This window comes from Saimiri boliviensis, chromosome 4 (assembly GCF_048565385.1).
Source record: "Saimiri boliviensis isolate mSaiBol1 chromosome 4, mSaiBol1.pri, whole genome shotgun sequence".
NCBI lineage: Eukaryota > Metazoa > Chordata > Mammalia > Primates > Cebidae > Saimiri > Saimiri boliviensis.
The window spans coordinates 35,824,498-35,847,687 of record NC_133452.1 but is presented as its reverse complement, the minus strand read 5'-3'; the positions used below and the strand labels follow the sequence as shown (position 1 = coordinate 35,847,687).

General features: G+C 38.0%; 1 protein-coding gene across 5 annotated transcripts in view; it reads left to right on the top strand.

Moving 5' to 3' along the window:
• Nucleotides 1-712: 712 nt before the first annotated feature.
• The window catches only part of TBPL1 (TATA-box binding protein like 1), a 30,405-nt gene continuing 7,927 nt past the window's right edge, over nt 713-23,190 (top strand). Inside the window, exons 1-3 of one of the 5 annotated variants that reach the window (XM_074397432.1) lie at nt 713-960; nt 6,287-6,369; nt 7,715-7,892. The gene's annotated coding sequence lies outside the window, so the exon portion shown is untranslated. The other 4 variants (XM_039467550.2, XM_003932456.4, XM_074397431.1 and 1 more) reach the window with 4 other exon arrangements.

Below are 23,190 nucleotides of genomic sequence, written 5' to 3'. Positions count from 1 at the left end.
GCCTACACTCCTGCGTTATCCCCCCGTCCCTCCACACCTTGTGTCTCCATCGCTCCCCCTTCCTTCCCTCCGTCCGTCATCTGTCATCCCCTGTCGCTCTAAGACCAGGATTCCAATTCCCCCTAGTGAGGAATCTCACTAGGGAGACTTATCGCGACATCATAAATTAACGCGTTCCTTTTGACTGAAAAAGCGAAGGACTTTTTTCAGGCAGAAAATACATCTCGTCTGGTCGGTAAGGGCTAGCTTTACCAATTACATAATGGGGGGGGGGGTGGAGAGGACCTTTTGTATAAATTTAATGAGCTAACGAGAAAGTTCTAAGGTTTTGACCCCCAAAAAAAGTCCACCTAAATATTCGGCTGTATGCCAGAAATTACTACACGTTTAGATATCAACTAAAAATATACAAGGGATACACGGTGTTTTCAGAACCCTTTCAAGCGGTTCTTAAAAAAGTCTAGCCCGATGCCCACTAGCACCGCCCCCACTCCAGCACTCACCGCCCCCCAACCCACTTCCCCTGCCCCCGCCGCGCCCAGCGGGTGAGCAGGAGGGACCTGACTTGGGGACCAGGAAAGAGGAAGGAAGCTTGGGGGAGGGGAGGTAGGGAAAGTGACGGGAGCAGTGAGAGCCGGAAATGAGTGACTAGCGAGGCACCCAGGAGAGCCTTGTCCGGCGACGCTCTAGCCTCCGCGCGCTGTCTCTATGCTCCTTCGCGTCTGGTCTATTTATTGTCGCGGGGAAGCAGCGGCCGCCTCGCACCCGGAACAACAAAGCCGGGAAGAGGGAGTCCGAGCCTCGGGGGCTCCTAGCAACGGGCCGGGGCGGGAGTTCCATGGAGACTGGGGAGCGCGCCCGTCTCATCCTCATCCTTGTCCTCCAGCTTCTCCTTCGCATCCGACGCAACCGGCAGCAGCGCTGCCGCCGCGTCCTCTGCCGCCGCTCCCTCTTCCCACGGTAACCCCCTAGGCTACCCTGGGCGCGGGGAGCGCAGGAGGCTGAGCGGCCCGAACGTCGGGTCCAGGGCATCTGGGCGCGGGGTGGGCATGTGCGGAGCCCGGGTCAGACTTGGGGTGGGGTGTGCGGGGGCGGGCGACTGGAGGGCAGCCTCTGGGGTGGGGGAAACCGGTCTGGTGGCCGAGGGAGGGCTCAGTTCTGAAGAGGACTGGGCGATATTTGGGGATCTCGTTAGGGATAACGGGTTGGGGGTGGGGCGTCCGTACCTGGAAGCGTTGTCAAGCTTGGTGTAGGTTAAGAAAGGAGGGGTTATTTTTCGTTTAAGCCACCACTAGGAAAGACAGGGAAGAAAGATTCCTCATCTGTCTCTGGAGCCGTTTCCCAGGGGAGGAGGAACCGTGCAAAGATGCTAGGGGTCCGTTGCTTCTCAGAAAACTTACAGCGGCCTCTCTAGTAGCTCCCAAAAAGCGGCTTCATCGGTTTCTGGTTCTGGTAATGCCGGCAGCCCGCTTTATCTTACTATTATTATTTTTGACCAAATTTAGGATTGATAGAGAAGGATCTAGAACTGAAGAAGAGAAAATGAATTGTGGGTAGGGCTAAGCAGGGATGAGAGCCGGAACAAGTGATAAAAATAGCCCATAAAAGCCCTAAAAGTAAATCTAATAGGGTATAAGGACTTTAAAAAAAAAAAATCTCTTCTACTGCCGAGATGTGCATCTGCAGGCTCTGTCAATGTGTTCATTGCAATAAGACTCAAACTGCAGTCAGTCCACATCTGTGAGCTCTCTGACTGCATCTGTCACCTGCAGTTCCAAAGCGACCCTTGCAGTAAGTAGCATGAGCTTCTGTATTTAGGGTTCAGAACAGTGCCTTAAAACTGTGACTCAAGAAAAGGGAGCATACTTGGTAGGGTGTGTGTGTGTGTTTGAGCAATGTGGACTATGGGAAATTTTTTAAAAAGATGCATAAGAAGGTTCAGCCATCCTGGCATAATTTCGTAGTCTCTGAGAAAATGGCAGTTCATTCCAATTGAGAAGTGACTTTTAGCACTATCTGGTTGAAAGAATTATTCAGTTTGGTATGCCCAGTGAAGTACCAGTTTATGCTATCTTGTTAGCCTTACATCACAAACTGCTTAATGGTTTTATGCTTTCCACAATCATTTTAGGTGCGTAATTGAGGTTTTCCTGTAGCACAGTGAAAAGGCCACATACACAAACAAAGTTCTTTACCTAAAGTTGAAGATTAAAGATGAAAATAAAATTGACAAATCATAGGGGCAATTAGGTCAACCACAGCTTCTGTTTGTCCCCCACCCCTTTTGTTAAACCTGACTTCTCTTAAGCAAAAAAAGGTGTCATCCTTTCCCCAGGCTCCTCTTTACATACCCTCTGCCCTCAAAATCAGTATCGGAAACTGTAGTGACCTACTGCTCTGTGCCCTTGATTGGCTGGCTTATTCCTGAATGAGGGCCAGCCAGAATATAGTTTTAGCATCTTAAGCTTTTAATATGGAATTGAGGTCCAGTGTCTGTTAACGGAATTTCATTCATGTGCAAAGAAGTGGACAGAATGGAAAGTGTGAACATTGGGAAACCTAAGTTGCATTTTAAGACTCTAAGAAGAAAAAGACAGTATTAACATCTTTAGATTAATGAATCAAAGACTGTTGCTTAATCTTTGTAGCAGTTCTGTGAAGGATTTGCTGGGATAGCCACAGTTGAGGCTGTGGATGTTGAATCCTGGGATTATCTTTGTGCATATGAAACTTAACGAAGTGTCCCTCAACCTCAGGGCTGCTATCAGACTCACTTGACCTAGACCTTATTTGCTGTTGTCTCTGTCTCTGTCTCTTCATTGTTGGAGTGAGGGTCAAGCCGTAGCTTCCACCTTTGTTAACAATCCAGTGTCTACTTTCCTCTGCCCCAATACTCCCAACTTTGGTGGTGGTTTAATTCCTCTCTTTCTTAATCATGTCCCAATCAAAAATGATTTTTTTTTAATACTGTATCATGTCTGTTTCTTGTGGCATTTTCAACATGTGTCCTTGGCCTGCATATGCGTTTCATTAATGTGATTCTTGTCTGTTGCATTTTCCTTTTGTACCCCTCCTCTTTATTTGGAAAATTGGAGTGGTTATGTTAGATGTTCTTATTCATTCTGAATAATTGCTTGTTGTGAATACAACAGGTTAAGAACCTTGTGCTGAGAATCAAGAGCTTATATTAAAGTGTATTAAAATTTTTGACTTAGCAGAATGAAAGACGTTAGGAGTCCAAATGGTAATGCTGCAATTGTAGACAGTCACTTTTTTTTTGAAGAGTATTGTAGAGCCTGTTGTGTGGTTTTTTTTTTTTGGTTTTTTTTGTTTTTGTTTTTTTGAGACGGGAGTTTCACTCTTGTTATCCAGGCTGGAGTGCAATGGCGCGATCTTGGCTCTCCGCAACCTCCGTCTCTTGGGTTAAAGCAGTTCTCCTGGCTCAGCCTCCCGAGTAGCTGGGACTAGAGGCGTGCGCCACCACGCCCAGCTAATTTTTGTATTTTTAGTAGAGACGGGGTTTCACCATGTTGACCAGGATGGTCTCTGTCTCTTGACCTCGCGATCCACCCGTCTCGGCCTCCCAAAGTGCTGGGATTATAGGCGTGAGCCACCGCGCCCGGCGTGAGCCTGTTGTGTGTTTTAAATTGAACCTCAGATTTTCATGATTCTTATTCTAAAAAAATTATTCTTAAAATCAATTTTGACTGAAATTACATTCTGCCAAATTTGAGGGAACTACTTATAGTGATTTCCCCAAGTTATTCTTAACATAGAAAATTGTCACGTCAACATTTTTGTGGATGAACACTTACAGAATGCAGAATTTGCTATAAAGTAGAACAAATACTTAAGAAACATATAGCTGAATGTTTTTGGAGAAAGTTATTTCTCATGGTCGTGGCACATTATTTAAAAATCGGCAAATATTGTATGATCTAGTTGAGTGAACATCGGGACTGTTTTTAGATGGAGACCAATAATAACCTAGGTATTGATTGCCTTCTGTTTCATCATAGACCATGTGATGAAATTATTGCTATAAAACACAAACGTTTAAGTTGATTTTAGAAGAATTTATAGTAGAATGTTTCCTCACTGTCTCTGAGTCAAAATCTCCGTTTTCGAATGTTAACTGTATTGTGACATTTGAACTAATAAAGATTCCCTGAAACTTATGTCCATTTTGTTGCACCTTCTGTATGCCTGGTGCTGTGTCAGGTGTGTAAAGCTGGATGAAAGGGGTGTTTCCCTTCAGGTGCTTTTTGTGCACTTGTAGATGCAGAGAAATGACATATGCGGGTAACAAAACATGGCAGACACAATTTGAATTTTAAATTCTTTATTACATACTGCCTGGTACCGTCATTATTGGTGAACGGACTTCATCACCTCTACTAAATTAGAAGTTTCTTGAGGATTAGGAGTATGAGTTGCTTTCATATTTGATGTTCCTGCCCTGTGTGTGTATTTTGAAGATTACCTTGTTAATAGAAGATACATGTTTATTTTATTTCACTTCAAGGGCTTAGCTAGTGAATGAAGAGAACCTTTTTGAAATCTAATTCTTGATGCCTAAGATTTCACCTTTGTATTCCGGCTGTGGGCCTGCAAGTTATAAGCAGTGACTCATGAGTAGGGCTTTCTTCTGACCCATTCAAACAATAAGGATAATGATGGACTACCTTCACTTGTGTAGATACGATATTTGCTCTTGTCACATGACTACCACTTTGGGAAATTTCAAAAGGATGAGAAACTATACATATCTGAGGTTTTTCCAGGCTACATAGACAGATTTGATTTTTGTATTATTAGCCAGTCTTTTCTTTAGAAGGCAGATGGAGTTCATGTGTTTGTATAGTTGTGAAAAAGCAGAATTCCAGAAGTATGTCCTTAGTGGAAAGGAATCAGGTCATGTCAGAAGTTCTACTCATCTGTGACTAAAGGGTGATAAAGTTGAGAATTTGGTTTAAAAGGCTGGTTTTGTGGGTGGAAGCATGCTGCTATGGATCCCATTAAATGTTAAAAAAACGTAAGAGGATGATTTCTGGCAGTTCAGATGTGCCTTCATTTGGGAGGCAATAATGAAACTGTTTAAAATTTCACCAAAAAATACAGCACAGAAGTTTGGCTGTTGGTTACTTTCACCATCCATTAATAAAAAATACTGAAAACCAGATGGTATGTTAAGGACAGAGTTTTCTTAGGACATATGTGGATAACTTCAGCATTGAATTGTGCTTAGCCCAAGATAGACAGCTGTCTGTAGACATTGGCCCATGGTATGTTTTTGTTTTTTAACTCACTAGGTGAGGACTTAAGTTTTACTTAAAAGAAGCAAAAAAAAAAAAAAAAAAAAAAAAAAAAGTATTTCCATTAATAAAGTGGTTCCAAAAAATCAGGCGTTAACTTTCCCACTCCTGATAAATTACAAGTATTTCCTTTGTGAGACAGAAGAGTTCTGATCAGAATCAGTTACGTTTTCTTGATATTAGGATTGAAACAACACTTAAAAGAGTATGGACTCTGGATACAGGCTCCCTGTGTTCAGCATCATGGCTGTGCTTTTAATTAATGGAATGGCCTTAAGTATTAAGTAGCTTTCTCGCTGCCCTGAGCCCCAGTTTCCTCATCGTACTAGGGGGTTAATGTTACTACTACCTTACAGGGTGGCTGTGAGAATTAAGTATAAAACACTTAGAACTTTATTTAAAAGCTGAGAAAAGTATTAGCAGGTGCTAGTAGCAGTAGCACTGGGTAGTATATTAAAGGTGAACTGTTAGACCCCTTGGATGCTTTGTTTCTTTTGTTGAGAGGCTTTCTAATAGAGCATTGAAATTCTTTCCTTCTTTCTCGTCACTGACTATTGGACTCGTATCTGCTGTTAGCTTTTAGAAGGGGGAAGCACTTTTTTTAAGTTTTGAATTGTCACACAGGCATCTGGTTATCACTGATGGCAGATGGACTAAGTAAAGAGAGACATCTCTGTTTCTTGGAAAAGGAAGGCCAACAAAGCCTGGGCTGGCACCGCGTTGCAGCTATTGAAATGCTGTTTCCCTGTGGACTTGACTTGTTTAGCTGTGTGATACTTCTGAATAAAAGGAGTAGACCCCAATGGTTTCATTTAACAGAATTAAGCTTTCTTTAGAAGGTACTATTTTTTCCTTGTATAATCTTAGTTGATGGTAAACTGGAAACTTGTTAGTATCAGTGTAAAGCCATTTATTGTGAGTTTTGTGTGCCACTATAAATGTTCTAATAGTCGCTTTTTTTGTGATTTTAGAAGTAGCTAAAATTGCTTCACTGTTCCAGTAATTCAAGTGGCTCAAGAATGACTTCGTAGGATTGCAGAATTATTTGTTTATGGTAAGACTAAAAACAAATACTGAAGCGACCTAATCAGGGAAATCATTTGATAATTACAGTTTTGTTTAGGCTGCTGTTGAAATAGCTAACTTTAAAAAGTTAAGTCCAAATGTTTTAGTTTAGTTGTGTGGACATTGGAAACTGCTGACTAAAAATAACTGTTTCTGCCTAAACAAAGTGAATTGCAAACTACTGTTCTTTCCCATTTTGGCTAATCTCCAGGTCTTGGTTTTTAGTTGAAATCCATTTTTATAATATATGTACTATAGAGGTTTATATAAAATATACTATTAAAAGCATATTTTGCTTTAAATATTCAGGGTAAAATGTTATAATTCCTTCTTCCTAGTTGTGCTGGTTTTGTTGATCTGTTTTGGCCGGTTTTTATAAGCTTCCACACACTAAGGAGGTTGGCAAATATGCATGTATGCAGAGGTGTGACTTTTGTTTTCCTGTTTAAGAGAGGAAATGATGACAGTTGCACCAAATACATAGAGATACATATTTCCTTTAGTTTTGCTAGTCTGAGAACTGTGCGGGGAATTTTTTTTTTTTTTTTTTTTTAAAGACAGAGTCTTGCTCTGTGGCCCAGACTGGAGTGCAGTGGTGCCATCTTGCCTCATTGCAACTTTTGCCTCCCAGGTTCAAGTGATTCTTGTGCCTCAGCCAGCCAAGTAGCTGGGATTACAGGCGTGCACCACCACGCTTGGCTAATTTTTATATTTTTAGTAGAGGTGGGTTTCCCTATGTTGACCACAATGGTTTCCAACTCCTGGCCTCAAGTGATCTGCCCATCTCAGCTTCCCAAAGTGCTGGGATTATGGGAATGAGCCATCATGGATGGCCTGTGTTAGGAAATTTTTAGGAAAACAAGTCATCAAAGTATCAGTACTATTGAGCACAATAAAATTGGCCTGTTTTGAAAAAAACATTCTGTCTAACACATTGTTAATGTTTCCCTAGTGTTCTTGTTCTTGTTTGGTTGGTTGGTTTTTGGAGACAGGGTCTTGTTCTGTCGCCCAGGCTGGAGTGCAGTGGCGGGATCTCGGCTCACTGCAGCCTCCATTTTCCAGGTTCAAGCAATTCTCCTGCCTTAGCCTCCTGAGAAACTGGGACTACAGACGCCTGCCGCCACACCTATATTTTTTTTTTTTTTTTTTTTTTTTGTATTTTTAGTAAAGACAAGGTTTTGTCACATTGACCAGGCCGATCTTGAACTTCTGATTTCTTGACTTCTGACCCTCCGCCTCAAGTGCTGAGATTACACACATGAGCCACCACGCCTACCCCCCTAGTGTTGTTTCTACCACACTCTTTTTCAGGGACAGATGTTGCTGTCTTTCAGATATGAACGTAATAAAGTCAATGTGTAACCCAAAAGTGCAAATATGAAGATGGGAATTTGATTTATGACTGTGGTCAACATTTATAGAGTGCATTACTGTTTGAAACTCGGTTAATAAACTTGAAGCTTTTGTGGAACAAGAACCACTCCATCCTTTTTAATTTGTCAGAGACTTTTGGTGAGCCGCAAGCATTTTTTTCTCTTACGTATGTATGGCTGCAGTGTGTTCCTTGGGCATTTCCAGTGACTTGTGTGCATGTACAACCTAGGAAAATTGTAATGAGCATCCCTTAATTGCTTGTGGGTTGACCACATTCCAGGATCTTTGCTGGTTACAGATTAGGGTGGTTGCAGGAATCACAAACAACCACATTGAAGGCACCATGACTAATTCATTAGACCTTCCTCAACAGAAATGAGTGTGCTAATCTTAAAGGCACTCTGTTCTTTATGCTGCTTTTGTAGGGAGATGGGGGCGGGGGGCCTTCAGTAAGGCATGCTGAGTGACTCAACAGATTTAAAAGCTATATTAATAATGGAAATCTCTAGGTCTCAGTATACCAGAGAAAGCCTTTGGCTGACCAGCCATCTCTTCTTTTTTTATTTTTTTTATTTTTTTTTATTTTTAGAAATTTCAACACTACTCCTTGTCTGTGGCCAGTAATCTTGAAACTTCCATTTCAATGCGCAGTACAAAACAACTTGAATATTTAATTTGTCTGTACATTTAGAATGTGTGCCTCTTGATTTACTCTTTCTAAGGTTTTGGTTTTGGCCTGTTTGAATTAGAAGAGTTTCAAATACCTGAAACCCATATTCTGAATTTGTCTTGGTTATATAGTTTTGTTCTCTCTTTTTAAATAAAGGAAAAATGGCTTTATCATCAAACCTTGTTTGGTTGATATCCTGGAAGTAAATAACAGGGTTGCCCTTCTCTGATGACCAGCTATCATGGAATTAGCTGTAGGCTGTAGAACATGGGTGAGGTAGAACCCTTGGGGATGAAGTAAAGGAGAGTAACTTTCAGAGGATGAGGAAAGGTAATATAAATAAGTGCTGAAGGTCAGTAGGTATGTTTTAATTAAAATAACTCCTTTCTTACATCAGAAACTTAGTTTTGCATCTGTAAAAGCTCCTGGAACACAGTTGTCCTTCAGGATTCGGGAGTCTGACCTAAAACCGTTAGTAACTTATTAGGTGTAGGAGCACTAAATAGAACATACCAGAAAGCGAAAAAAGGAAGTAATAGGATACTGTCGGAGAACTTGAGTGGGTTGAGGCTACTCAGTTTCTTATTTCCTTAGTGAAAGATGTCTACTCTTTACACTTACCTGCCCCCAACCCCACAAACCATTTTCTCAGTTGTTCTTAAGATATTCATTTAATTCATCAACTTTTTATTGAGTTTAGGACCAAATGCCAGCAACTGAGAGCCAAGTTCTAAAGACGCACATTTAAATTAAACAGTTATCTTCAAAGGAGCTTGGTGCCTGCAGTTCAGTAGACACAACACAAACAGTACCGTTCATTTGCTGTGCCCTCTGCCAGATTGCTCTTCTCTCTGAATTCCATATGGCTGGCTACTTCTTATCCTTTAAGATCTCATTTTAAGAATTATTTCTTATCCCTTAAGAAAGTTGAAAGGCCTTCCCTGGGTCATTCCTCCTGAAGTTTCTCCTTTGTTATTTATTTCCTTTACAACATAGATCATATTCTCTTGATGATTTCGTCAGCCTATTTGTTGTCTTTTTCTTCCACTGAAATACAACTGCCATGAGGGTTCCTTGCCTGACCATTTTGGTCTGAACTGTATTCCCAGTGTCTACCCGCAGGGCTTGGTTCACATCAGTTGCATACTAAATATGCAATTATGCGTAAAAGTTTCCAAGTTGAATGAGTGGGGAAAGGACAATTTAGGCAGCTATAAAACCAGGAAACAGTCTTTTATTGGAAGAGGAATGGTATAAAACTGAAAATGTTAGGTGTGTTGGGAAGATGGGAGGTGGGGAGTCCACTGCATTCCAAGGCAAGCAGATGAGATTCTGTTTATTCTAAGAGAGCCAAGAGGTGTTTCTTCAGATAGGGATGTAGCACAGTTAGGAAGATAATCCTGGTAGCTGTTTGGTAGCTGGATTAGATCATGGAGACTGCAACCAGAAAGTTTCATTAGAAGTCGGTAGCTATAATGACATGTGAGTGGGCCTAAAATAAAACATGGATGCTTTGGATGCAGAAAAGAAGTTATGAAAAGTTAACTGAACAGAGGAGAAAAATGAGAGATGAAGGATAATTCTGAAATTTCTGGTTCAAGTGAGTGAGTGTTGATTGTGACTCACTCCACAAAATTACAAAGAGATACAGCAAGGTATTTTGAGGGGCCTAAAGAGTTTTGTTTGGATGTGTTGATTTTAACAGATATGCCTAATAGATGATTGGGAATATGGATTCAGATCTCTGATAGATCAGGAGTGATGTAAGAGCCAGACATAAACTCAGATAGCAACTGAGGCCTAGAAAGTGAAGAGGAAAAGGATTTAAGGCAGTGGTTTATAACTTTAGGGATCTTAAACCCATTGATAATACGAAGAAAACAATGGTCTTCTCAAGTACACATACAGATTAGTGTGTATACAATCTCAGGGGGTTCCTAACCTCTGAAACCTATTGTTGAGCTTTTCAGGGCCTGCCATAGATTTCAGTTAAGAACTTCTGATTTAAGAAACAGACAGAGAAGTATTTGAGATGGGAGGGAACTCAAGAAAGGTACCTCAGAAGCCAGGGATAGGGCATGGCAAGGCAGCAATTGGAGAATCAGAGGTGCCCAGTGCTTTATGCTCTAGAGTAGGAGGGAGTTTCAAGTGTGCCATTGGATTCAGCAGTGAGCCATTCATTTGTAACATTTTGTACTGTGTAGAGGCTGAAGGCAGATTGTGCTGGTTTGGAGAATAAAGTGGGAGTTTGGGAAACAAGGCAAGGTAAACAGACAGTAGAGTCTTGATGTTCTCTGATAAACAGTACTGATAAGAGAATAGAGCCCTTTTTAAGGACTTACTGAAAGGGAAATTCCATTATTTTGATTACCTGTGATGATATTTCAACCTAGTGGTTCACAGCTGACTACCCATTAGAAACATCTTGGAAATGTTCTCAAAATTAGGGCCTTACCAAAGCAAACTACATCTGTGTCTTTGGGGTTTGAGCATCTTCACGGTTGTTATCTTGTTTCTGTTGTTTTGTCTTTCTCTTTGTCTTTTTATTTATTTATTTAAGACACAGTCTAACTCTATAACCCAGACTGCAGTGCAGTGGTGTGATCATAACTCACTGCAACCTCAACTTCCTAGGCTCAATCCTCTTGCCTCAGCCTCCTGAGTAGCTGGGCCTATAGGCACACACTCCCACACCTCGCTAATTTTTGTATTTTTTGTAGAGATAGAGTCTCACCATGTTGCCCAGGCTGGTCTCTAACTCCTTGGCTCAAGCAGCCTGCCCACCTTGGCCTCCCAAAGTGCTGGGATTGTAGGCCTGAGTCTACCATGCCTGGCCTTGTCTTTTTCTTAATAGCTAAGAATCAGTGTTACAATCAGAAAACTTCCTTATCATTCTTTTGTGTTCTGTGTAAGAATCCTTTCTTTTACTTGTATATTATCATTAAATTACTCACCCTACTATTGTGCTAGTGTTCGTGACTTTCTCACAGACTATAATTTCAGGTCTTAAAAATGTATAGCTTTCTTCTGATCTCTAGCCAAGTTCTCCATATTTATCTTTTGTGAGTGATGCAGCCTTCACTGAGTTACTCAGATCTGACAAGTTCTGAGTAAAATAAATTCTTAGAGGTACTTATATGTGGAAAGAGTGTTCATTATGTAACTGTATTTGTTTTGTTTAAGTATATTTTTTACTGTTTTTTAAAGAAGAAATGTTTGTGCTGTGTTTTATTTTCCCAAGTAGCTAATTTCATAATCTGACCTTCCTTTTCTTAAAATGGCACTTGTGCATGACACAGACCCTAAACAGGTTGTCTGTGCTAGAGCATTTTTTGTGAAGGGTAAGCCTGCAAAAGCAGTTGAAAGGAAACTCTCAAAATCAGAAATTTCACCTATTGTATTTTCCCCATGCAGTACTTTCTCTTGATTAAATTCTTGATGAGTTATCAGTGCTTCAAGCTTGAGCACTGTATTCACACCCTTAAAATAAATCAGAATATAGATAGAGAAGCCTGATCCTGATGCATGCCAATTTTGACACCAACTTATGACAGGATTTATTCAGTCTTTTAGCTACCTAGTGAATTAACATTTCCACTTGTAAATGAAAATAGTAATCTTTCAAAAATTATGCCGTTTTGTTAGCATTAGTTTAGTGGCTAAATTGGTCTTACAAATTATGGTCACTTAGGTGTGGCTTAGGACAAATATCAAAGTTCTCTGTAAAGAAATAAAACTTTCCAGCTTTTAAAATTATAGCCTGTAATATGGGAAGTAGGGACACACATAAGACGTGCTCAAGAAAACAGATACCTTACATTTCAATGAAATGAACATCATAAACTTACATTACAATTTAATATCTAAACCTGTTATGCTTCTAATTTTCCTGCTTTTTTGCAGGTACCTAATGAAGTAAAATTTAGCATAGTACCTATATTGTACTATGTAATAGATTTGGTCAGTCTTTTCCTGTTTCCTTCACCACCTTCGCTGTCCCCACTCCCCTCACCACCACCAAAAAGGAACCCCATGATCAACAACTGTTTGCTTTGATTTGGAATGGTTTTGTTATTGTTGGAGTTTTGTGAGTTTTTTTTTTTTTTTTTTTTTAATTCACTGTTAAATTTAGTGCTTTTTTCAGTACTCATTCCACTTAACAGATACATCAAAGTTGTATTCCTTATTTTGGCCCCTTGCTTTTAAACTTGAAGGAATATGATTTGTTTTTGTGTTCCAAAGCTTGACGACTGCAGTTAATAACTAGAAATCCTTTCCATTTTTGAACATTTCTCCATCCGTAGAAGTTGAAGAAAGGAGATACAATGATAGTAACAATGATAGTAGCTAAATTTGAATGCTTATCATATGCAAGTATTGTGCCAAGTGCTTCATATGAAATTTAATCTTCGCAACACTGTGGAGGCTTCTGTTTATCGGCCTTATTTTACAGAGGAGGGTATTGAGGCATAAAGGGTGTTAACTTATCCAGTCTTATGGCTAATAAGTGCTGGAGTCTAGATTTAACCCAAGCATTCTGCTGAGCTCTTCGACTTGAGAGAGAGAGAGAGAATGTGTGTGTGTTTGTGTAAGTAACATTGCTTTTTAATAACCTCAAGCTAATAGTTAAGCTCTGCAGACATTTTATTGAATGTGTATGGTGCATTGGGAACTATGCCAAGGCTGGAGTACAGAAATAAAGATATGATCATGCTTCTGAGGAGGTTATTGTCTACTGAGGAGACATATAAATAGGAAGGATTTTACTGTAGTTTGACTATAGTTTGGAAAACTGCTGTGGTAGAAGTATGCTTAGTAACATGGTAATGGGACTCAGGATAGGGACACTGGCTTAGTATTGAGGATCAGATTTCTGAGTTCCTTTGATTTTTAAATTTCACCCATGATGATTTTAATTACCTTCTGTACTAGGATTTCCAAATTTTCATTTCCAGTCTCGACCTAGACCTGTCCTGAGCAATGGACTTTTAGCTGATTAACTGCTCCATGTCTCCTCTGGGATGTCTGACGAGTTCCTGCAGCTCAAAATGTCCAAAACCGAATTGTTAACCCCCTCCTACCTTTCTCATCTGTCCTGCAAACCTGCCCTCTCTCCAATGTTTTCTCTCTTAGTAAATAGTATCTTAGGCCACAAACTGGCAGTCATTCTCCATCTCCCTCTATCCCCATATCAATCACAAAGTTCTGTTTACTCTGTCTCTTTAAAACTGTTGCTCTTCTGTCTGCTACTTTCCATTTTGAAACAGCACTACCATTGTGACCCGTGCTGTCGTCTTGCCTGGACTGCTGTGCTAGACCCCGTTACCCGTTCCTCTCCTTCAGTCCATTCTCCCATTGCAGAGTGGTGGTGATACATTTTTATAATGCAAATATGTGATGTCAGGTCTTGCTTTTCTTTTAGCTAATCGTTACTTTTGAGATAAATATGAAAATTCTTAATGTGGCCTAGAAGGCATGATTTTACCCCTCCCTGCATCTCTACCCTCGTCTTATGCCACTTTCCCTTTCACTTTTCCCACTGTAGCCATACCTCTGATTCTTCCTTCAGGTCTGAGCAGTTCCTACTCTTAATTCAGCTGAGAACATCTGCCATTTCCTGAACCAAGTCTGTTCACTGCCAGGTCCCTATCCCCTAGTATGGGGCTTAATGCTTAGATTTCCAGTTCATTATTACAGAATTGATTGAATGAAGGTGATGCTGAGCTGTAGAACAAGTGGGAGTGGATCACATGTAGAAGTGCAGATAAATCATTTTCAGCAGAATGAATTAGATTAAGCTGGCAAAAGGTTAATATTCTTTACATATTAGAGCTTCCATAAATCAATAAGAAATCTTAGAAGGAAAATGAACAGAAGACAGGCGGCAGCTAACTTTAAAGAAATACAAATGGTTAGGAATAGAGTCATGCATTGCTTAATGACAAGGCTGTGTTCTGCGAAGTGAGTTTATGGTTGTGTGAACATCATAGAGTATGCGTACATAAGCCCAGATGGTAGAATCTACTACACACCTAGGCTATATGGTATAGCCTATTGCTGGTAGGCTGTAACCCTGTGCAGCATGTTTCTTTACTGAGTACTATAGGCAGTTGTAACATAATGGTAAGTATTTGGGTATTAAACATAGAAAGGGTATAGTAGAAATACAGTATTATGTGGGGTCTGTTATTGACCAAAACATTGTTAGGCAGCGCATGACTGTATTTGAAAAGTTCACCCTCATTAGTATTCAAGGAAAATCAGTTAATTCATTATTGTCGCTTTTCATATCTCAGGTTCTTAAAGATTGTAATAAAATCTTTTGGTGACTAGGTAAGACAGCATGCGCGTATGATCCCAATCTTGTTTCATATGCACAGATACATATACAGATTTAGAGCTTAGAACCATGTGCTTATATGAGCATAGAAAAAAACAATTATCACTGGTACGGTTATAGGTGACTGTTTTATTCAAGTATTATGTAATCAGAAAATGATGTGCTATCTTCTTTAAATCTTGTATATTTAGACAATTTATCTGAAATATTAAGCAATCTATCCAAAATAAAAGTTGCTTTTATATAATAAGGAGTCATATGCCAAATGGCTCATCTTTGAGTTTGAATTTCAAAATTTAAAGTTGTAGTCAGTAAAATACACTTTTTTCCTTTATCCGCAATAGTATATTAGTTAAAATTACTGTTAGTGTTGACTAATACATTACTTTAAAAGAGTATATCATAATTTGTGAGGTTTTTATTCTTCAAAACAATCATGGGAAGTAAGCGATACTGTGTTTTACAAGTGAGAACAGGAGCAGTACAGAACTAGTGCACTGTCATGTAGCTTCCATTACCGTTCATGTCCACTGTGTTAGCATTCACATTTTTTTTTTTTTTTTGAGATGGAGTCTTGCTGTATCGCCCAGGCTGGAGTGCAGTGGCACAATCTCTGCTCACTGCAACCTCTGCCTCCCGGGTTCAAGTGATTCTCTTGCCTCACTAGCCTCCCAACTAGCTGGAACTACAGGTGCCCACTACCACACCTGGCTAATTTTTGTATTTTTAGTAGAGGCAGGGTTTCACCATATTGGCCAGGCTGGTCTCGAACTCCTGACTTCAAATGATCCACCCACCTTGGGCCAAAGTGCTGAGATTACAGGCATGAGCCAACCGCGCCTAGTCAGCATCCAAGTATTCTTACTTTACAGATGTATTTTATATTCGTTGAAACAGTGAAAATCTTAAATAGACTACTGTTCAGCATTATTAAGATGAGACAGGTTTTCAATTATATCTTCCTAATATTGCAAAATATTTCATTTTTTCATCTGGAACTTTTGCATGAGAGTGTAAACCATTGAACTTATCTTTTCTTAAACAGTAATTCAGAAAATCAGTATCATTTAAATCTTTCCCCATCACCTTTTAGACACCATTACAAATAATGTCTGGAGCATAAAATACACTCCTTTGACTGGAGCATAAAATACACTCCTTTATATTTTTAATAAATAGATGCTGGCAACCTCAGAGTTGTTGACTGATTTCCATTAAAAAACAGTACCTTGTAGCTTTCTTAATACAGATTTTTGTAATCATAATTCACTTTGATACATAATTATTCACATGAATGCTACCTGCTTATCAGTCTCCAGACTGAATATCCAGATTGAGTCTCATAGCTAGTAGGAGGAGACATATGTAATGAAGGTAGTTTAACTTCTGTTTAACTTAATGTAATGATGTTTTTTGTACATCAAATGCTTTTGCTTTAGCTTAAGCATTTGTTAAATGTTTTATGGGTGGTATGATATACAGTCTTTTCTTTGGAAGATACAAGGTTATTTATGGCCAGGCAAACTGTTGGTAAAATTTTCTTCATGTGGCTAGACTACAAAAATGTACTCATGATAGAATGTCACCCTGCCAAGCAAGTTCAGGGTTTTCAACTGTTACACCTTAGTGCATCTAACTGTCTCCCATTACTGCCCCTTTGAGCAGAAATGCATGCTGAAGGGAAAGTGAGGAGTTCAGAATTGATGATAATTTATCTAAACTAACAGAATAGTTGTAGAATTAAAATGGAAATTTATGGTATAATTTCTACATTTGTCTAGAATGTATCTTCATCTAATATGTTAGACTCCTGGGATTTTAGAATTAGATGGGAATCTTACCATCAGTCTAGTCTCATCTGTCATCTAATAGAAGGCTTGCTTTATGTCACTCTTAACTGTTAATTATCTAACCCTACCTTCTTTTTTGGACACATATCTTCTGGGGAGCCCACTACTTTGCAGTATAAGCATGTGTTTTGTGTGTGTGTGTGTTTGGCTTCATGAGATCTTTCATGTGACTTCAGTTGACTTGTCAGTTTTCTTTTTTATTCACTTATTTGAGAACAACTACTCTTTTTCCATTCTTATACTAAACATCCTAAGATTTTCTTCACACAGCTCACTGTTTTTATATTTCACACCATTATACTTTCCTTTGGCTATTTGGAAATAATAATATCTTTAAATAATAATTTATTTGACAAATTCAGGATATTCTAGATCTTTCAATAACAAATGGTATCACTTTCTTTGATCTGGACACTCCTGTGTAACCTAGGTTTGTGTGTGTATGTGTTTGTTTAAGTAATACAGTACAGTATGTTTTGAACCCCATGTTGTCTTAATATAACCTATTATTAAATAAAGTCTTAATCTTTAACAGCTTTTAGATATTATTTTGGAAACTTTTAGGCAGAAATATGGGGAGAGTAGTATAATGAACACTCATATATCTGTCACCAAGGGTTTTTTTTCCCCTTATTATTTTGCTTTATTTTTTTGAGACAGAGTCTCACTCTGTCACCCAGGCTGGAGTGCAGTGGCACCATCACGGTTCATTGCAACTTGAGCCTCCCAGGTTCAGTCCACCTCAGCCTCTCAAGTAGATGGCACCACAGGGGTGCACCACCATACCTGGCTAATTTTAAATTTTGTTGTAGAAATGCAGTATCTCTGTGTTGCCCAGGCTGAACTTTTTATTTTTTAATTGACACATGACTGTACATATTTATAAGGTACAAGTATGTTGTATAATCATCAAACCAGGATAGTGTGTCTGTCACCTCATGCATTTATCATTTCTTTGGCAAGAGTAGTCAAAAGCCTCTCTTCTGGCTATTTTATAATATACAATATACTTGACTGTTCACTATAGTCACCTACTGTGCAACAGAACACCTTAACTTATTTTTCCTATCTAATTGTAATTTTATATCCATTGACCAACCTCCCTTCATCCTCTTCATCTTCTCCCTAGTCTCTGGTTATTTTTTTTTTAAGATGGAGTCTCACTCTGTTGCCCAGGCTGGCCTGCCATCTCAGCTCACTGCAACCTCCGCCTCCTGGGTTCAAGCGATTCTCCTGCCTCAGCCCTTTGTATTTTTAGTAGAGACGGGGTTTCACCATGTTGGCCAGGCTGATCTCGAACTCCTGACCTCATGATTCACATGCCTCGGCCTCTCAAAGCGCTGGGATTACAGGCGTGAGGCACCACCCCCGGCCCTCCCCTGTCTCTGTTAACCACTCTTCTACTCTCTGCTTCTATTATAACACTTTTTTTTTTTTTAAGGTTCCACATATGAGTGAGATCATGAGGAATTTGTCTTTCTGTGTGTGGCTTGGTTTATTTAACATGATATCTTCTGGGTTCATTAATGTGGTCACAAATGACAAGATTTCATTCTTTCTTACAGCTGAATAATATTCATATTTTCTTTGTCCATTCTCTCGTTGTTGGACACTTAGAGTGATTCCATATCTTGGCTATTACAAATAGTGCTGCAGTAAATATCAAAGTGCAGAAATCAACATCCTGATTTCATTTTCTTTGCATATGTATTCAGTAGTGAGATTGCTGGGTCATGGGGTAGTTCTATTTTTAATTTTTTGTGGAACCTCTATACTGTTTTCTGTAATGGCTGTATTAGTTTACTATCCTACCAACAGTGTGTGAAGTATTCCCTTTTCTTCACATCCTTGCCAGCACTTGGGTGTTTTTGTTGTTGTTTGTTTGCTTTTGTATAACAGCCATTCTGCCTGGAATGAGGTGGTATTTCATTATGGTTTTGATTTGCATTTTCCTCATGATAAGTGACGTTGAACGTTTTTTCATATACTTGTCAGCCATTGGTATGTCTTCTTTTGGTATGTCTGTTAAGGTGTTTTGCTTATTTTAAATCAGATTATTTGTTTCTTTTGCTGAGTTTGAATTTCTTATATATATTCTGGATATTAATCTCTCATCAGATGTATAATTTGCATATATTTTCTCCTATTCTGTAGGATGGCTTTTCACCCTGTTAATAGTTTCCTTTGCTGTGCAAAAGCTTTTTAGTTTGATGTGATCCCTGTCATCTAGATCTAATAATCATTAAGAGATGAAGCAGTAACAGCATTTTTTTGGTCCTAAAATACTATGATAACTAGTATCAGTGCTGTATCCCAGAATAGATTATCCAAATTTGTTTGGTGGCAAGATTCCAGACATCAAGAGAGTCATCTGAAATGGTATCTCAGCGTATTTGTTACTGAGTTCAGTGAAAGATTTTAAAGTTAAATTACAGACATGACATTCCCCCAAATATCTGAGTGTACATCTCTTAAAAAAAAAAAAGTCTGTCTACATAACCACTCTATTTTCTCTTCTAACAAAAGTAACAGTAATTTCATAATATCATGTCACTCAGATCTATTCAGATCCACTCAAATCACTCAGATTTCCCTCAACTATCTTTTATACTGGTTGGTTTATTAAAACCAGGATCCATTCAAGGACCATGTTATGCAGACATTTTGTCATTTTAATTAAAAATATGGGCTTTACATTTATCAGTGATAAATTTTATTTTCTTGGTAGTACCTCTTTGGGCTTGTCCAGTAATCAGCAAACTTTTTCTTAAAGGGCCAGGGAGTAAATATTTTAGACTTGTGGTTTATTTGGCCCTTGTCACAACTACCCAGTTGTACTGTATAGTCATTATGGAAACAGACAGGCATGAAAACTTTTGCAAAACAGGGCAAAACCAGCACTGGCCCATTGGCTGCAGTGTACTGACCTTTGCCTAACCTATTATGATCTTGGTTTTGTTTTGTTTTTTTCTCATCTGTAACTGTTCTCAAGTTTTGCATTTAATTAAATAATATAATGAATATTCAACTATTGGTGAATCCATCTGTCAGTAATAGCTACAATTTAATGAACACATACTGTATGCTGTGTACTTGGGATAGATAATATTTAATCCTTTAAAGCACCCTGGAAGGTACAGGTGATATTATCACCTATTAATAGATGAGAAAATGAAGATTTAGAGAGGGATTAGGTAACTAGCACAGTGTCACGTAGCTAAATGGGAACACTAGGTTAGAGCCCCCTATGTAAAGCTTGTTTTATACTGTCAAACTGTTATGAAAGAACATCAGCATTCTAAAAGGCAAATGTTAGCTTTTCTCCATCTTGATCATGAGCATGTGTTGAGAGACTGTCAAGTAATTTGTTGGAATTGAGACACAAAATGTCTATTTCCTAATCTGCTATTTTGGGAGCTTTTTGAATAATATGAGGTTAGTTTGTGTGGCATGTCTGACTTTTAGAAAAGAGCTTTCTCTAGGACACGACGTGGGTTCATGTTCTGTTCGCAGCTTGATCTGTTACCAGTCCTCCCCTGCTTCTGCCGTTTCTCAAATCATAGCTGGTAATTTTGTGGTTAGAGCCTTGAGGTGTCAATTCCTCTGTAGCCTCAGCTGCAACTTGAGTGCACTTAAAGTAGCTAAATTATTCTTTTTTGCATTTTCAGGTTTATTTAATCTCTTGGATTTCAATTAGAATTTAGATTTATTTTTGCTCTGTTTTTATGACAGGGCTTATTGTGGCCTTTTAGTTTAAATATCTTTCCTTGTGTGGAAAATTTTAAATGTAGTAGTCTTTGATGCAATATGTCTTAAAAGCCAGAAGGTGGCGATGTTTTCCAGTTAAGATTTCAATTCCTTGTAGTTGCTGGAGCAATGTTTTTGAAAACCCCTAGAAAGAGGACCAAAAATACAGATAATGTGCTCTTGTCCACAAAATCATTGAGTGTGGAAGAATGTATTTTAAATTCTATGATGCATTTTAGTAGAAAGCTAGAAATATGCCACTTTCTGAAGGGAAGACAGCTGCGGTTTTGATGTTTGCTTTTTTTATAAGAAAATATTTGACAAGTCAAACTAAGCCATTTCCTTGAGAAACAGGATAAAACACCTGATTAATTTATGTCTTAATATTAGCTCTTGGGCAGTGGGCAAATAATTGGTATTTATATTTACATCAAAATGGGAACAACTATTTTTCATATACTAAACCTGATATATATATATATATATATATATATATATATGTATATTTGTTTTTTAAAAAAGATCCAGACTTTACCAAAAAAGGAAATAAAAAAGAAAGGCACTCTGTTGTGCCAGGTCTCTGAATAGAACAGTTGTTAACATTTTGGCAGATATAACTACAAAAGTGCATGTGTAGATATATAAACCAAAATAAACTCATAATTAGACATACAGTTTTTTTCTACTCTAATAAACATGGACCTCTGTCTATATCTGTATAGCTTTGTAATTTATAAGCTCCATTTAATAGTCTGTGTTATAAGACTGTACTGTACTTTATTTAACTAGTCCATTTTCATTGGATGTGCAGGTCGTTTCTGTTATAAATAAAATTGCAGTATATCATCTTATTTATATTTTGCACAGTTCAGTTATTTCTAATTGTTACCAGTTGACTGCAGTTCCGCATATATGCACATTTTAAATTATGTGAATACACACTGCCAGAGTATCTCCTATAGAAGGTTTTTGTACCATACTATAAAAGAACACTGATTTACTCACACCTTCAACATTGTTTGATATTTGCCAATATAATTCAGTGGCATCTTATTTTTTTAAGTTAGCATTTCCTCAATTACTGGTAAATGCAAAGAACTGCTAAATAAATAACTGATTAGTCCAAGAAAAAATTGAATTTTAATATCATTAGCATCAAGGGGTAATGAAAACACATGTCCAACTTCAGTCACATCTAAAGAACTGAGTTATAATTGTCTTAAATGTTCATTCAAGAAAAGACCATTAAAAACTAAAGTATTCAACTTAATTACTTTCATGTAAGAAATTAGAAAAATAATACATTAAATCTGTGGAAGAAGGAAACAGTGGACATGGGCAAAAAATTCAATAGAGAGGATCAGCTCCTGATAGTTTGTTCTGTGAAGAACCCAAAGTAGAAAAGCCTTCCAGTAAGATTAACGAAAGCAATAAAAAGCAGGAATAAATGACACTAGAATGAAAAAAGGATAAGTAGGCTATAATAGACTATTAAGACAGCCATGAAGAATTGTATGCCCAATAAATCTTAAAATTTAGAAGAAATGGAAAATTTAATTTAGCAAGACAATTTCAAGAAGAAAACAGAGACATGAATTATTTTGAAACTCTTAGAAATTGAATTAGTCTTTAAAAATTTATCAAACAAGAAAGAGTTCCAGATTATTTTCAGGTAACATCTTCTAACCTGTCTTCCAAGAATTAAAAAAGAAAGAAAGAGAAAAGAAATAAACGACCTTAAATTGTTGCATGAGTCTAGTATAACCTTGATGCTCAAACCAGATAAGGACAATACAAGAAAGGAATGTTATAGGCTAATTCTACTTAATAACATAGATGTATCAATCCTAAATGAAGTATTAGCAAACCAGATTCATCAGTACTCTTTAAAAATCATGAATTAATTGGATTTAGGGATATAACATTGTGTATGTGTAGTAAGTTTAAGAGAAATATATGAGAATGATAAAACCTCAATTGAAAGTAGAGTTTTTCTCTGGAGGGAACATTGAGGAGAGTGTGATTTGGAGAACTGCATGGGGAGGCATCAATTGTATTATAATGTTTGTTTTTTAAGCTGACTAGTAGGTACATAGATGTTCATTGTGTTCTTTTTGCCTTTTTGTATATCTTGAATATTCTATACCATAGTGCCATGGTTAGCAGCCTTAATAGCTTTGTAGGTTTAAATGTCACTTTCAAATGCTATATTTTTGGTAGAGTTGCTTAAACACATTCCCTTTGGAAGCTATACAAACCAGTTTAAAAAAGAAATCATGTAATAAACCACCACGAAATATAATGAAGTATACTGTATATGCGTTTTCATGAATGTTGTCTTAAAGGACTTGAAGGAAAAAATATTGTTAACTCTTTTATATTCAGTGAAAATAGGTAGCTTTGAAAATAAAGTTTCAGCCTTGCTAATAGGATTTTTTTCATGCTGAGAATTAAAAGAAGTAGTTTGGAATTCTAGGTAGAGAATAAATTTTATATAGTTCGGAGGTTGAAATGTTGGATTTCATAGCATTCATACACAAAGTAATTGAACATTTACAATGTGTCAGATACAATTCGAGCCCTGGGAATGTATAGACCTATAAAACAGTCTTTCATCTCAAGAAGCTTAATTTAGTAGGGGAAATAGGTGATTCTGATGTTTAAGTGTAGGTATATCATAGTCATAAACAATTTGGAATATATATTCCCTTTTGGGAATTAGTTTCCATCTTTCATTTAGCTGTTTCGTTGTCTTTCTTGTTTTAATTTAAACAAAGTGGTGTGTGTGTATGTTTTCAAGAATAACCTAAGCCTTTGAACTACTAATAT